Consider the following 12,528-nt stretch of genomic DNA (forward strand, 5'->3'; position numbering starts at 1 on the left):
GAATCGCCTAATTGCCAGAGTGTATCTCTGTCACACCCCCAAAATCCACCTGCGGATAACACCCGCTTCGAGGGCGTGACTGACCAGGATCCAGCCACCAATTATACCGAATACTTAAGTTGATAACAAAAGTAATACTTACCATTCATAAGCTTAGCAAATATTAAGTTCAGAGTTTAAAGTTTTAAGTTCAAAACAGTAATAAGTAGCGGAAGCATAAGTAAGGTAGTTTAAAACAAAGTTCATGATTCAAAATAAGGTAACACCCAACACAAGGGTGAACAGACACTACACTTTCCCAAGCTGCAAGCTCCTTCGTCACTGGTTACCTGCAAAGCATGCAGTAAGGGGTCAACAATAATGCTGAGTGAGTTCACTAGTTGTCCAGTTTTTAATTTCCAAAAACTTTGTTTCACCGGTTAATTTATCCGTTTATACATGCCATGGGGAGCTACCCCAAAAGTTAGCGACTAAACTGTTTTTCCAATACCGAACACTAGGTAACCGTTGCGTATCCGCAGGATGCCCCGATGTCAATGTTCTATCATCATTGACGGATTTCTGAGTACATTAGTTCACGACCGTCCCAAACCAGGGCACGGTGTGAGGCTGGTAAACACCTAAATAGCGCTATCAACTAATAACCCGCTCGCCTAACCCGGCGACTAATCGGTATTTGTAGTAGGGACTTGAGTGATAGAGTTTCGTTTAGTGCCGTTAGTTGCAATCCGTATAAACAGTAATTAACCAAAAAGGTTTCCCAATACCCGGGAAGGAAAAGTAAGTTTTGTTCCCAATAACTAGGGAAGGTATGTAAATGGTATCCCCTTTTACCAGGGGATAGGGTTGTTAGTCTCGTGTCCCAAACCACCGGGACGCATGCTTTTAAGTTGTGAACTCACCTTGGGTTGCTCGGTAGGTTTAGGTTACTTGTCAATCACGTTGGTCACCACGTCCTAACATGGTTACCGGTATAGGTCAGGTTCGGTATACAAGCATTCACGTAAAAACACATACTGGCACGTAACAAGCATATAAGTAAACAGTCATGGGGTTATTGGGCCGGCCCTAACAGTAACACAGTCAAACAGAACACAACATCACAAAGTCCATTTAACAGATAGTCCAACACAGAATGGCCCAATAACTAAAATGAACAGCCCACTCGCAACCAGCTGGTCTCGAGTCGCAACCAGGTGGTTTCGGCTTGTCACGCTATGGTTGCGAGTCGCAACCGTGGTCTCGAGTTATCACGTTTTGGTTGCGAGTCGCAACGGCGTGGTCTCGAGTCGCAATCTCGTGGTTTCGACTTGTCATGCTTTGGTTGCGAGTCGCAACCGTGTGGTTTCGAGTCGGAATGCTGTGATTGCGAGTCGTAATGTCGTCGTTGCGAGTCGTAATCTGTCACTTTCATGTACACGTGATGATGCAGATATGACAGTCCAAATTGTACCAAAAATTCAGGCCCATAATAGGAAACAACCAATAATATTTCACTAACACTTTGCCTAATCTGAATATTAGTAAAGATAGATCAAACTTTGCCATTTTTGCATCTTCAAGCCATATTCAAACAAGTTCTTCCTATGTTCATAGTTTTCTAGGGTTTTCATATCCAACAAATCCATATATTCATGAACCAAAAATCACATATTTTTAACAAGATCATGATGCTCAAACAAGAAAACATACATTTTATAATCTTGAACATAGTTTTGGTTGGCATAATCATTCCTAAATCACTATACTTTAGCCATCTTTAAACATGTTATATGAGGGTTTTCACATATGACCAAACTTCACAAATCCTCCTAAAATCATGCAAAATACTATTAACCAAACATTTTTCTAGTTCATGTACATATCATTCAAGCAAGAATACAAGGCATTTCTAGTTCATAATATTTCACAAATCTTATACACCAAGAAGATAACACTAACCGGTTATGAAAGGAGGGCCGAGAACAAAGAGAAGAGAACCGAGAAGATGGAGTATACGAGTGATGGTCTTGACCGAGTTTCCTTGTCCGAAATCCTTGCTTGAACCGAAAGAGGAAGAAGAGGGGTGTTGTTGTTGGAGGTTACTAGTTGAGAGAGAATAGAAGTGTTGTGGGTTTGTGTGTTGTAACAAATGAGGGAAAGTGAGGAGAAGGTGGGATATATATACATGGGGTGTTTCGGGTTGGGCTTGGGGGTTTCGGCCCAAGCCAGTTACGGCCCAAAGGCCCACTCGTAACCGAGGGACCCACTCGCAACCGCCCGGTTGCGAGTCATGGTCTCAGGTCGTGGTTTCGGCTCTCATATAAATATATACATAATACATACATATCACACATATCATTCACCAAATCACGTTTCCATTTAATAATATTTATATATACACAAAATATTACAAGGTGATCGTTCGGAAAAACCTCGAGTGTCACATTATCCCCAAGTTTTAAGAACTTTCGTCCCGAAAGTTGAAGCAGCCACTGCCAAGCTAGCGTGTTTCAACGGGGTGTCACATCATCCCCCCGTTAGTTTGGAATTTCGTCCCGAAATTCGGTTGTAGCTTCAGTGCTGGGGTTTTCGTTTGGGAATAACTGGGGATACTTAGACTTCATCTGGTCTTCCCGCTCCCAGGTAAACTCTGGGCCGCGCCGTGAGTTCCAACGAACTCGTACAAGGGGTATCTGGCTACGTTTGAGGGTTTTGATTTCTCGATCTGTGATCTCAATCGGTTCCTCAGTAAAGTGTAGCTGTTCATCTATAGTCAGTTCCTTAAAAGGAATTACAAGTGTTTCATCCGACAAACACTTCTTCAGGTTAGATACGTGAAAAACGTTGTGCACTGCACTCAGCTCTGCAGGCAGGTTTAATCTATAAGCAACCTTACCGATTTTCTCGGTAATTTCGAATGGTCCAACATACCGTGGATTCAGCTTGCCCCGTTTACCGAAACGGACCACACCCTTCCAGGGTGAGACTTTAAGTAGAACCCGGTCCCCGACCTGGAATTCTAGTGGTTTCCTACGCTTATCAGCGTAGCTTTTCTGACGGTCACGAGCTGCCGCCATGCGTTGCCTGATCTGGGAAATCTTTTCCGTTGTATCTACTACCAGTTCTGGGCCTGTGAGTTGACTATCACCGACTTCCGCCCAGCAGAGGGGTGATCGGCATTTACGACCGTACAATGCCTCAAAAGGTGCCGCCTGAATGCTAGTGTGGTAGCTGTTGTTGTAGGAGAATTCCACCAACGGTAGATGCTTCTCCCAGTTCTTGCCAAAATCGATCACACATGCTCTAAGCATGTCTTCCAAGGTTTGGATGGTGCGTTCAGACTGCCCATCCGTTTGCGGGTGATAAGCGGTGCTCATGTCCAAACGTGAGCCAAAGGATTTGTGCATAGCTTGCCACAACTCGGAAGTAAAACGAGCGTCTCGGTCGGAAATAATAGAAGTTGGCACCCCGTGCCTGGAGACTACTTCCTTCAAATAGATTTCTGCCAAGGTTGAGAACTTGTCTGTTTCCTTAATGGCCAGAAAGTGTGCAGACTTAGTCAAACGATCTACTATCACCCAAATAGTATCATTCCCGCGTTGAGATCTAGGTAGCCCTGTAACAAAATCCATGGAAATCTGTTCCCATTTCCATTTCGGGATTTCGGGTTGCTGTAGTAGGCCTGCTGGTTTCTGATACTCGATTTTGACTCTTGCGCAGGTCAAACATTTGCCAACATAGGCTGCTATGTGGGCTTTCATGCCAGGCCACCAGTAAGTGGTCCTTAAGTCGTGGTACATCTTATCTGCACCAGGATGTACCGAATAACGGGACTTATGGGCTTCGTCCATCACAAGTTCTCGTAGATCTCCGTAAAGTGGGACCCAAATGCGCCCTGCCACATAGTAGGCGCCGTCTTCTTTTTGCTCTAACTGTTGTCTTGATCCTCGCAGGGACTCAGCCCTGATGTTTTCCGGTTTCAAAGCTTCAATCTGAGCATTTCGGATCTGGGTAGGGAGACTAGACTGGATGGTAAGTTGTAACGCTCGCACGCGCCGTGGTATAGTGTCCTTTCGGCTGAGGGCGTCTGCCACAACATTGGCCTTGCCCGGATGGTACTTGATGGCGCATTCATAATCATTCAGAAGTTCAACCCATCGACGTTGTCGCATGTTTAATTCTTTCTGCTTAAAGATATGCTCGAGACTCCTGTGATCGGTGTAAATGGTGCACTTGGTACCGTACAGGTAATGTCTCCATATCTTAAGCGCAAATATCACCGCTCCCAGTTCCAAGTCGTGTGTTGTGTAATTCCTTTCATGTGTCTTAAGTTGTCGAGAGGCGTAAGCAATAACTTTCTCGCGTTGCATCAACACGCAACCGAGTCCATGAATAGACGCATCGCAGTAGACCACAAAGTCGTCAGTGCCTTCAGGTAACGAGAGAATAGGAGCACTGCAGAGGTTATCCTTAAGCCTCTGAAAAGCAGATTCCTGTGCTTCATTCCACTTGTAGGTGACGCCTTTCTGAGTGAGTGTAGTGAGGGGTTGTGCGATCTTTGAGAATCCTTGAATGAATCTGCGGTAGTAACCTGCCAATCCCAAGAATTGGCGAACTTCAGTCGGAGTCTTAGGGGTAGGCCAATTCTTTATAGAGTCGATCTTAGCTGGGTCGACGTGGATTCCATCCTTGTTAACCACGTGCCCAAGGAAATGGACTTCTCGAAGCCAGAAGTCGCATTTCGAGAACTTGGCATACAGTTGCTCATTGCGAAGGAGTTCGAGGATAAGGCGTAGGTGCTGTTCATGCTCTTCCTGACTTTTCGAGTAGATCAAGATGTCGTCTATAAACACAATCACGAACTTGTCGAGGTAGGGTTTGCATACCCGGTTCATGAGATCCATGAACACTGCAGGGGCGTTGGTCATTCCAAAGGGCATAACGAGGAATTCATAATGACCATAACGAGTTCTGAATGCAGTCTTGGAAATATCTTCATTACGGACCCTTAACTGATGGTAGCCTGATCGCAGGTCAATCTTGGAATAGTAGCTCGATCCTTGCAACTGATCAAACAAATCGTCGATTCGCGGGAGAGGGTAACGATTCTTGATGGTAACCTTGTTCAGTTCACGATAATCAATGCACATTCGGAACGTGCCATCCTTCTTCTTAACAAAGAGTACCGGTGCTCCCCAGGGTGATGAACTAGGACGGATAAACCCTTTATCCAATAGTTCCTGTAGTTGAGTAGAGAGTTCCTTCAATTCTGCGGGGGCTAGTCGATAAGGCGCACGAGCTATAGGTGCTGCTCCGGGAGCTAGCTCGATTTGGAATTCGACCTGACGATGGGGAGGGAGTCCAGGTAATTCCTCAGGAAATACCTCGGGGTAGTCACGCACTACTGGAAAGTCTTCAATCCTCTTTTCCTTTTCCTGCGCGTTGGTAACAAGTGCTAAGATAGCGGTGTGCCCTTTTCGTAAACACTTCTGGGCCTTCAAGAAAGAAATAACGCCGGAGATTTCTCCACTTTTGCCACCTTGTACAATGAGGGGTTTGCCAGAACGGCGAGGAATACGAACTGCCTTCTCCTGACAGAGGATCTCAGCGCGATGCTTGGATAACCAATCCATACCAATAACGACGTCGAAGCTTCCAAGAGTAACAGGGAAAAGATCGATGCTAAATGTCTGACCAGACAACTCTAGTTTGCAGCCCTTGACAACATGTGAGGCCTCGATGTTTCTACCATTAGCTAACTCGACGAGGTGAGGAGAACTTAGTAACGAAAGCGGACGCTTAAGCTTCTTACTAATACGTAGGGATACATAACTAGCATCGGCACCGGAATCAAATAACACAGAAACATAACGGTCATCGAGTAGGAACTTACCAGCCACGACATTGGGGTCATTCCTTGCTTCTCCAGCTCCAATCACAAAAGCTCTTCCTCTAGCACCATTCCCAGCATTGTTGTTCTGATTGTTGTTCCCAACTCCCTGATTATTGTTGCGATTCTGATTCAGTTCAGGGCAATCCTTCTTAAAGTGCCCCTCAGCTCCACACTTAAAACATGCCCGGTTGTTTCCCTGCTGCTGTTGCTGTTGGGGTTGCTGCTGGTTCTGTCTAGCTGGGAACTGACTTCTACAATCCTTGGCCTCATGCCCCATTTTGTTACATCGCTGACACTGGCCCTTCACACACTGCCCGCTGTGATGTCGATTGCACTTGTTGCACTTGGGGTGGTTTCCACGATAGCCACCCTGTTGTTGAGCGCCCTTGTTGTTTTCGGTTTTCCTTTGCTGAGCTGGGGCCTGAGTGGGGTTAGCATCCTTGCTTTGACTTCCTTCCCACTTACGCTTGCTGTCACTAGAAGTTCCGACCATAGCACTGATCCTTTTGGGCAACCTGCCCTCCTCTACGGCCTGATCAGTAAGTTTGTGGGCAAGTCGAACAATCGGCTGAATGGTAGTGTGGTTGGCTGTAGTGACATGGCTTCGAATCTCTGGAGCTAAACCTTTGATATACAGTTCGATCCTTCGGTACATTGGTCGTGACATGTTTGGGCAAAGAGCAGCATAGTCGTTAGACAGCTTGGTGTAAGTTTCAATTTCCGACCCAACCATCTTGAGCTCGTAGTACTCATTCTCAAGCTTGTGGATGTCATCCCGGTGACAGTATTCATCCTTAATCATATCCTTGAAATCCTCCCATGCGGTGGCATTAGCAGTTTCCAATCCAAACATTTGAATCTGCGCCTTCCACCAAGAAAGCGCGTTTCCTTCAAGCGTAGCAGTAGCAAACTTCACCCAGTTTGCAGGGGGACATTCGCAAACAGCAAAAACAGCTTCAATTTTCTCAATCCAATGCAGAAGACCTATGGCACCCTCAGTGCCGTTGAAAGGGAGAGGCTTGCAATCCATGAAAGTTTTGAAAGTACACACTGGTGGTTGCGCAGGTGCATGCTGACCTGTTCGTGAGAAGCGAAGCGTATAGGTTTAGAGGCGAAAAGTCGATGTGGCGGTAGGATCTATACATCCTAAAACAACGAGCTTACCTATAGGGTGAGCTGCAAAAGCCGCAGCCACTGTGTTGAGCAGGTTAGTGAACTGAGCCTGCGTCATGTTAATGTTTCCTCTTCCGCGTCCACTCATTGTCTTCATAACCAGAAAACACAGTATGAGTGTGATGTCGTAGTGTAGCGAGAATGGGATAGAAAAGAGAGGTGTATCTATCTAGTTTAGGCACACTAGTACGTATAGCATAACAGGAAACATAAAGCAAACAAGTAAACACTGGTCCGAGCTATGAGGTCAAAAGTGTCGAGCCTTGCACTTGGAGTGTAGTGTCGTTACGAGTCACGGGTTATAGTCTGGTTTTCTCCAAAAAGATTTTTCCCTTTTTAAAACCAAGTTCACTATAACCAATGGCTCTGATACCAATCTGTCACACCCCCAAAATCCACCTGCGGATAACACCCGCTTCGAGGGCGTGACTGACCAGGATCCAGCCACCAATTATACCGAATACTTAAGTTGATAACAAAAGTAATACTTACCATTCATAAGCTTAGCAAATATTAAGTTCAGAGTTTAAAGTTTTAAGTTCAAAACAGTAATAAGTAGCGGAAGCATAAGTAAGGTAGTTTAAAACAAAGTTCATGATTCAAAATAAGGTAACACCCAACACAAGGGTGAACAGACACTACACTTTCCCAAGCTGCAAGCTCCTTCGTCACTGGTTACCTGCAAAGCATGCAGTAAGGGGTCAACAATAATGCTGAGTGAGTTCACTAGTTGTCCAGTTTTTAATTTCCAAAAACTTTGTTTCACCGGTTAATTTATCCGTTTATACATGCCATGGGGAGCTACCCCAAAAGTTAGCGACTAAACTGTTTTTCCAATACCGAACACTAGGTAACCGTTGCGTATCCGCAGGATGCCCCGATGTCAATGTTCTATCATCATTGACGGATTTCTGAGTACATTAGTTCACGACCGTCCCAAACCAGGGCACGGTGTGAGGCTGGTAAACACCTAAATAGCGCTATCAACTAATAACCCGCTCGCCTAACCCGGCGACTAATCGGTATTTGTAGTAGGGACTTGAGTGATAGAGTTTCGTTTAGTGCCGTTAGTTGCAATCCGTATAAACAGTAATTAACCAAAAAGGTTTCCCAATACCCGGGAAGGAAAAGTAAGTTTTGTTCCCAATAACTAGGGAAGGTATGTAAATGGTATCCCCTTTTACCAGGGGATAGGGTTGTTAGTCTCGTGTCCCAAACCACCGGGACGCATGCTTTTAAGTTGTGAACTCACCTTGGGTTGCTCGGTAGGTTTAGGTTACTTGTCAATCACGTTGGTCACCACGTCCTAACATGGTTACCGGTATAGGTCAGGTTCGGTATACAAGCATTCACGTAAAAACACATACTGGCACGTAACAAGCATATAAGTAAACAGTCATGGGGTTATTGGGCCGGCCCTAACAGTAACACAGTCAAACAGAACACAACATCACAAAGTCCATTTAACAGATAGTCCAACACAGAATGGCCCAATAACTAAAATGAACAGCCCACTCGCAACCAGCTGGTCTCGAGTCGCAACCAGGTGGTTTCGGCTTGTCACGCTATGGTTGCGAGTCGCAACCGTGGTCTCGAGTTATCACGTTTTGGTTGCGAGTCGCAACGGCGTGGTCTCGAGTCGCAATCTCGTGGTTTCGACTTGTCATGCTTTGGTTGCGAGTCGCAACCGTGTGGTTTCGAGTCGGAATGCTGTGATTGCGAGTCGTAATGTCGTCGTTGCGAGTCGTAATCTGTCACTTTCATGTACACGTGATGATGCAGATATGACAGTCCAAATTGTACCAAAAATTCAGGCCCATAATAGGAAACAACCAATAATATTTCACTAACACTTTGCCTAATCTGAATATTAGTAAAGATAGATCAAACTTTGCCATTTTTGCATCTTCAAGCCATATTCAAACAAGTTCTTCCTATGTTCATAGTTTTCTAGGGTTTTCATATCCAACAAATCCATATATTCATGAACCAAAAATCACATATTTTTAACAAGATCATGATGCTCAAACAAGAAAACATACATTTTATAATCTTGAACATAGTTTTGGTTGGCATAATCATTCCTAAATCACTATACTTTAGCCATCTTTAAACATGTTATATGAGGGTTTTCACATATGACCAAACTTCACAAATCCTCCTAAAATCATGCAAAATACTATTAACCAAACATTTTTCTAGTTCATGTACATATCATTCAAGCAAGAATACAAGGCATTTCTAGTTCATAATATTTCACAAATCTTATACACCAAGAAGATAACACTAACCGGTTATGAAAGGAGGGCCGAGAACAAAGAGAAGAGAACCGAGAAGATGGAGTATACGAGTGATGGTCTTGACCGAGTTTCCTTGTCCGAAATCCTTGCTTGAACCGAAAGAGGAAGAAGAGGGGTGTTGTTGTTGGGGGTTACTAGTTGAGAGAGAATAGAAGTGTTGTGGGTTTGTGTGTTGTAACAAATGAGGGAAAGTGAGGAGAAGGTGGGATATATATACATGGGGTGTTTCGGGTTGGGCTTGGGGGTTTCGGCCCAAGCCAGTTACGGCCCAAAGGCCCACTCGTAACCGAGGGACCCACTCGCAACCGCCCGGTTGCGAGTCATGGTCTCGGGTCGTGGTTTCGGCTCTCATATAAATATATACATAATACATACATATCACACATATCATTCACCAAATCACGTTTCCATTTAATAATATTTATATATACACAAAATATTACAAGGTGATCGTTCGGAAAAACCTCGAGTGTCACATTATCCCCAAGTTTTAAGAACTTTCGTCCCGAAAGTTGAAGCAGCCACTGCCAAGCTAGCGTGTTTCAACGGGGTGTCACAATCTCCACCAAACGATTATTGCCATTTTTGGTGTTTTGGTTAAACTGGCGTTTTTGATTAAAGATGTTTTTTGCAGAAATGATAGATTGAAGTGATTATGGAAGCGATGTTTTACGTCGTTTATACAATGATGTTTTTTGGCGCGTAATTTAGGAGGGAATTTCTTCTAATAAATGTTAATAACTGAAATTCAGTTACTGTGTTGTTTCCTCTTCCTGTAATATCCAACAGGTTTTATCACTAATTTTTTGGCGTTTTGTTTTTACTGGCGTTTTATTTTTTTTAATGGCGTGTTATCATTTGTTGGCGTTTTGAATTTGAGCGGTAAAAGACCCTTTTACCCTTAATGAAGCGCGTCCCACATAATAAAATTGATGTTATTTACGAAAACACCACCGTGCAATCTAGTCCATGGATTGTTTTGATCTGACGATCCATAAGCGTTCTCACACTTTCCCCCGTTTTCTCTAAATCCTGACCCTATATATATCTTAATATATATATATATAATCACAGATAATGAACTAATTTCATTCCTCTTCTATTTGGTAACACTTTTTAGAATAACAAAATATTAATTAAAATAAAATATACAAATCCTCCCCTTAATGCCACATGACATTCTTTTATAATAAAAGATTTCACTAAAAGGTCATGTGGCAATTTATCATGTTACCTCAACAATAATAAATAACAATTAAATTAATATAAAGACTATTAAATGATTGAATTTAATATATATATATATATATATATATTAAAATAGGGGAAGGTTCATTTGAGAAGAAAATTTAATTGAGAAGAAAAAGAACAAGGGGTAATTTTGTAAAACATTAAATAGTTTTTTCACTTATCTCATTTATTATCATATTTGACTAATTAATTAGTCATAAAGACTAGTATCCTCCACACTAACTTTCTTTGCCTACACACGTCAAAAGTTATCTTACATATTTCGAAATTCACCCTACACATTGAAATTTATCCTAAACAACTCGTAATTTATCCTACACAACTTGTAATTTATCATACACTTTAAATTATTTTATTTTATTTTTTTGAAAAATATATATCTTGAAGATAAGTTACAAAAGATTTAATGTAGTTAGCTATTAAAGAGGAAGACTACAAATTAATGACCTATGTTGATTTACCAATGTACCCTTATAGTAACATTAAATATTTATATTAAATGAAGTAAAATAAGGCATTCTCATTGGTTGAAACATCTTCTTTTTTCTTCTTAGAAAAAAATCCTTCTCATTTGAACTCTCCGCTATTAAAATAATCTTATATTCATGATTATATCTCGTAAATATTCTTAATTCTTAATATTAGTTATCTATTTACCTATACTTTAATATAATATCTCTACTTTAATAAATAAAAACATACTTATCAAAAGAAGATGGGATAACAAAAAATATATGCATCCATCACTATTTGATGTAACCAAAAATTTCAAACTTCATCATGTTTATAATTTGTTATTATCATTTTCACAAATGTTAAACATATGTATAAACTATATATATGTCATACCCCAACCGATGACGGAATGATCGGAGTGTGACGAAATAGATTGCTCATCACATATAACACTATTCGCGGCAATAATTAATTCAAAACCGAATTTCATTTCATATCATAAATTGTCAAATGCAACCAAAAGAAATACAAGTAGAACATCAAAGACAAAATACAACAACTTATCATAATAAAATAAGCAAATCTGGTAAATTCTTGTGCGTTTCTAAGTCTTCCCTACTAGATTCGTCATAGCATTAACATCAACCTGTAACATGTTAAAAATAAATGTTCAACGCAAAAGCATTAGCGAGTACACAAGGTTTATATTACATAGCATACGTATAAAAAGCATTTACTCGAATCCACATGGCAATTGTATACAAGGTAAACTAGCATGCATTACAAAATGCGAAACCCCAAGTGTCCACAAGAATTAAGTGTCCCTCGCCACAAAAGTAACGAGACTAGTTTATGAATAAAAGACTTAACAAGACCCCGACAGGCGGCGTGCTACTCCTATAGCGCTATACATGTTAAGTTTGGGCTAGCTAAGTTAATGACATGTAGCAAAGAATGAATCTATCATGAACCTAAGTATATTTTTTTTTTTTTTTTTTTTTTTTTTTTTTTTTTTGAACGGCATGAACCTAAGTATATCAAGTAGCATGTATAACGGATTGAGCATAAAATATGTTTAAGTGTGTGTTTGAGAATTTAGTACGTTAACATGTTACAACCCAAAAGTGTTTAAAAGGAAATGGGTCAAGTGTACTCATGGTTTTGCAAGCTTCCACTTGTTAATCCGTGAAGAGTTGTTGGTTTGGAGGGGGAACACCGAGTCCTTCTACACGAGGAAACATAGGTGTGTGAGTATTCAGATAATAACGGAGGATTAGGATTCAGAATTTAAATATACGAAAGTAAGTATACAAGAAAATAATCATCTAGTACTTAATACTCGTTTTTTACAATATAAAACCTGTATAGGTAAGAATGATTTCATGGGTTTAAATGCCCATTAGAATCGTAACGAGAAACTAAGTATTTAGATGATGTAACTTAGTACCTTGACGAATAATAATTTGATTATCA

The sequence above is a fragment of the Helianthus annuus genome, chromosome 4 (genome assembly GCF_002127325.2).
Source record: "Helianthus annuus cultivar XRQ/B chromosome 4, HanXRQr2.0-SUNRISE, whole genome shotgun sequence".
Taxonomy (NCBI): Eukaryota; Viridiplantae; Streptophyta; class Magnoliopsida; order Asterales; family Asteraceae; genus Helianthus; species Helianthus annuus.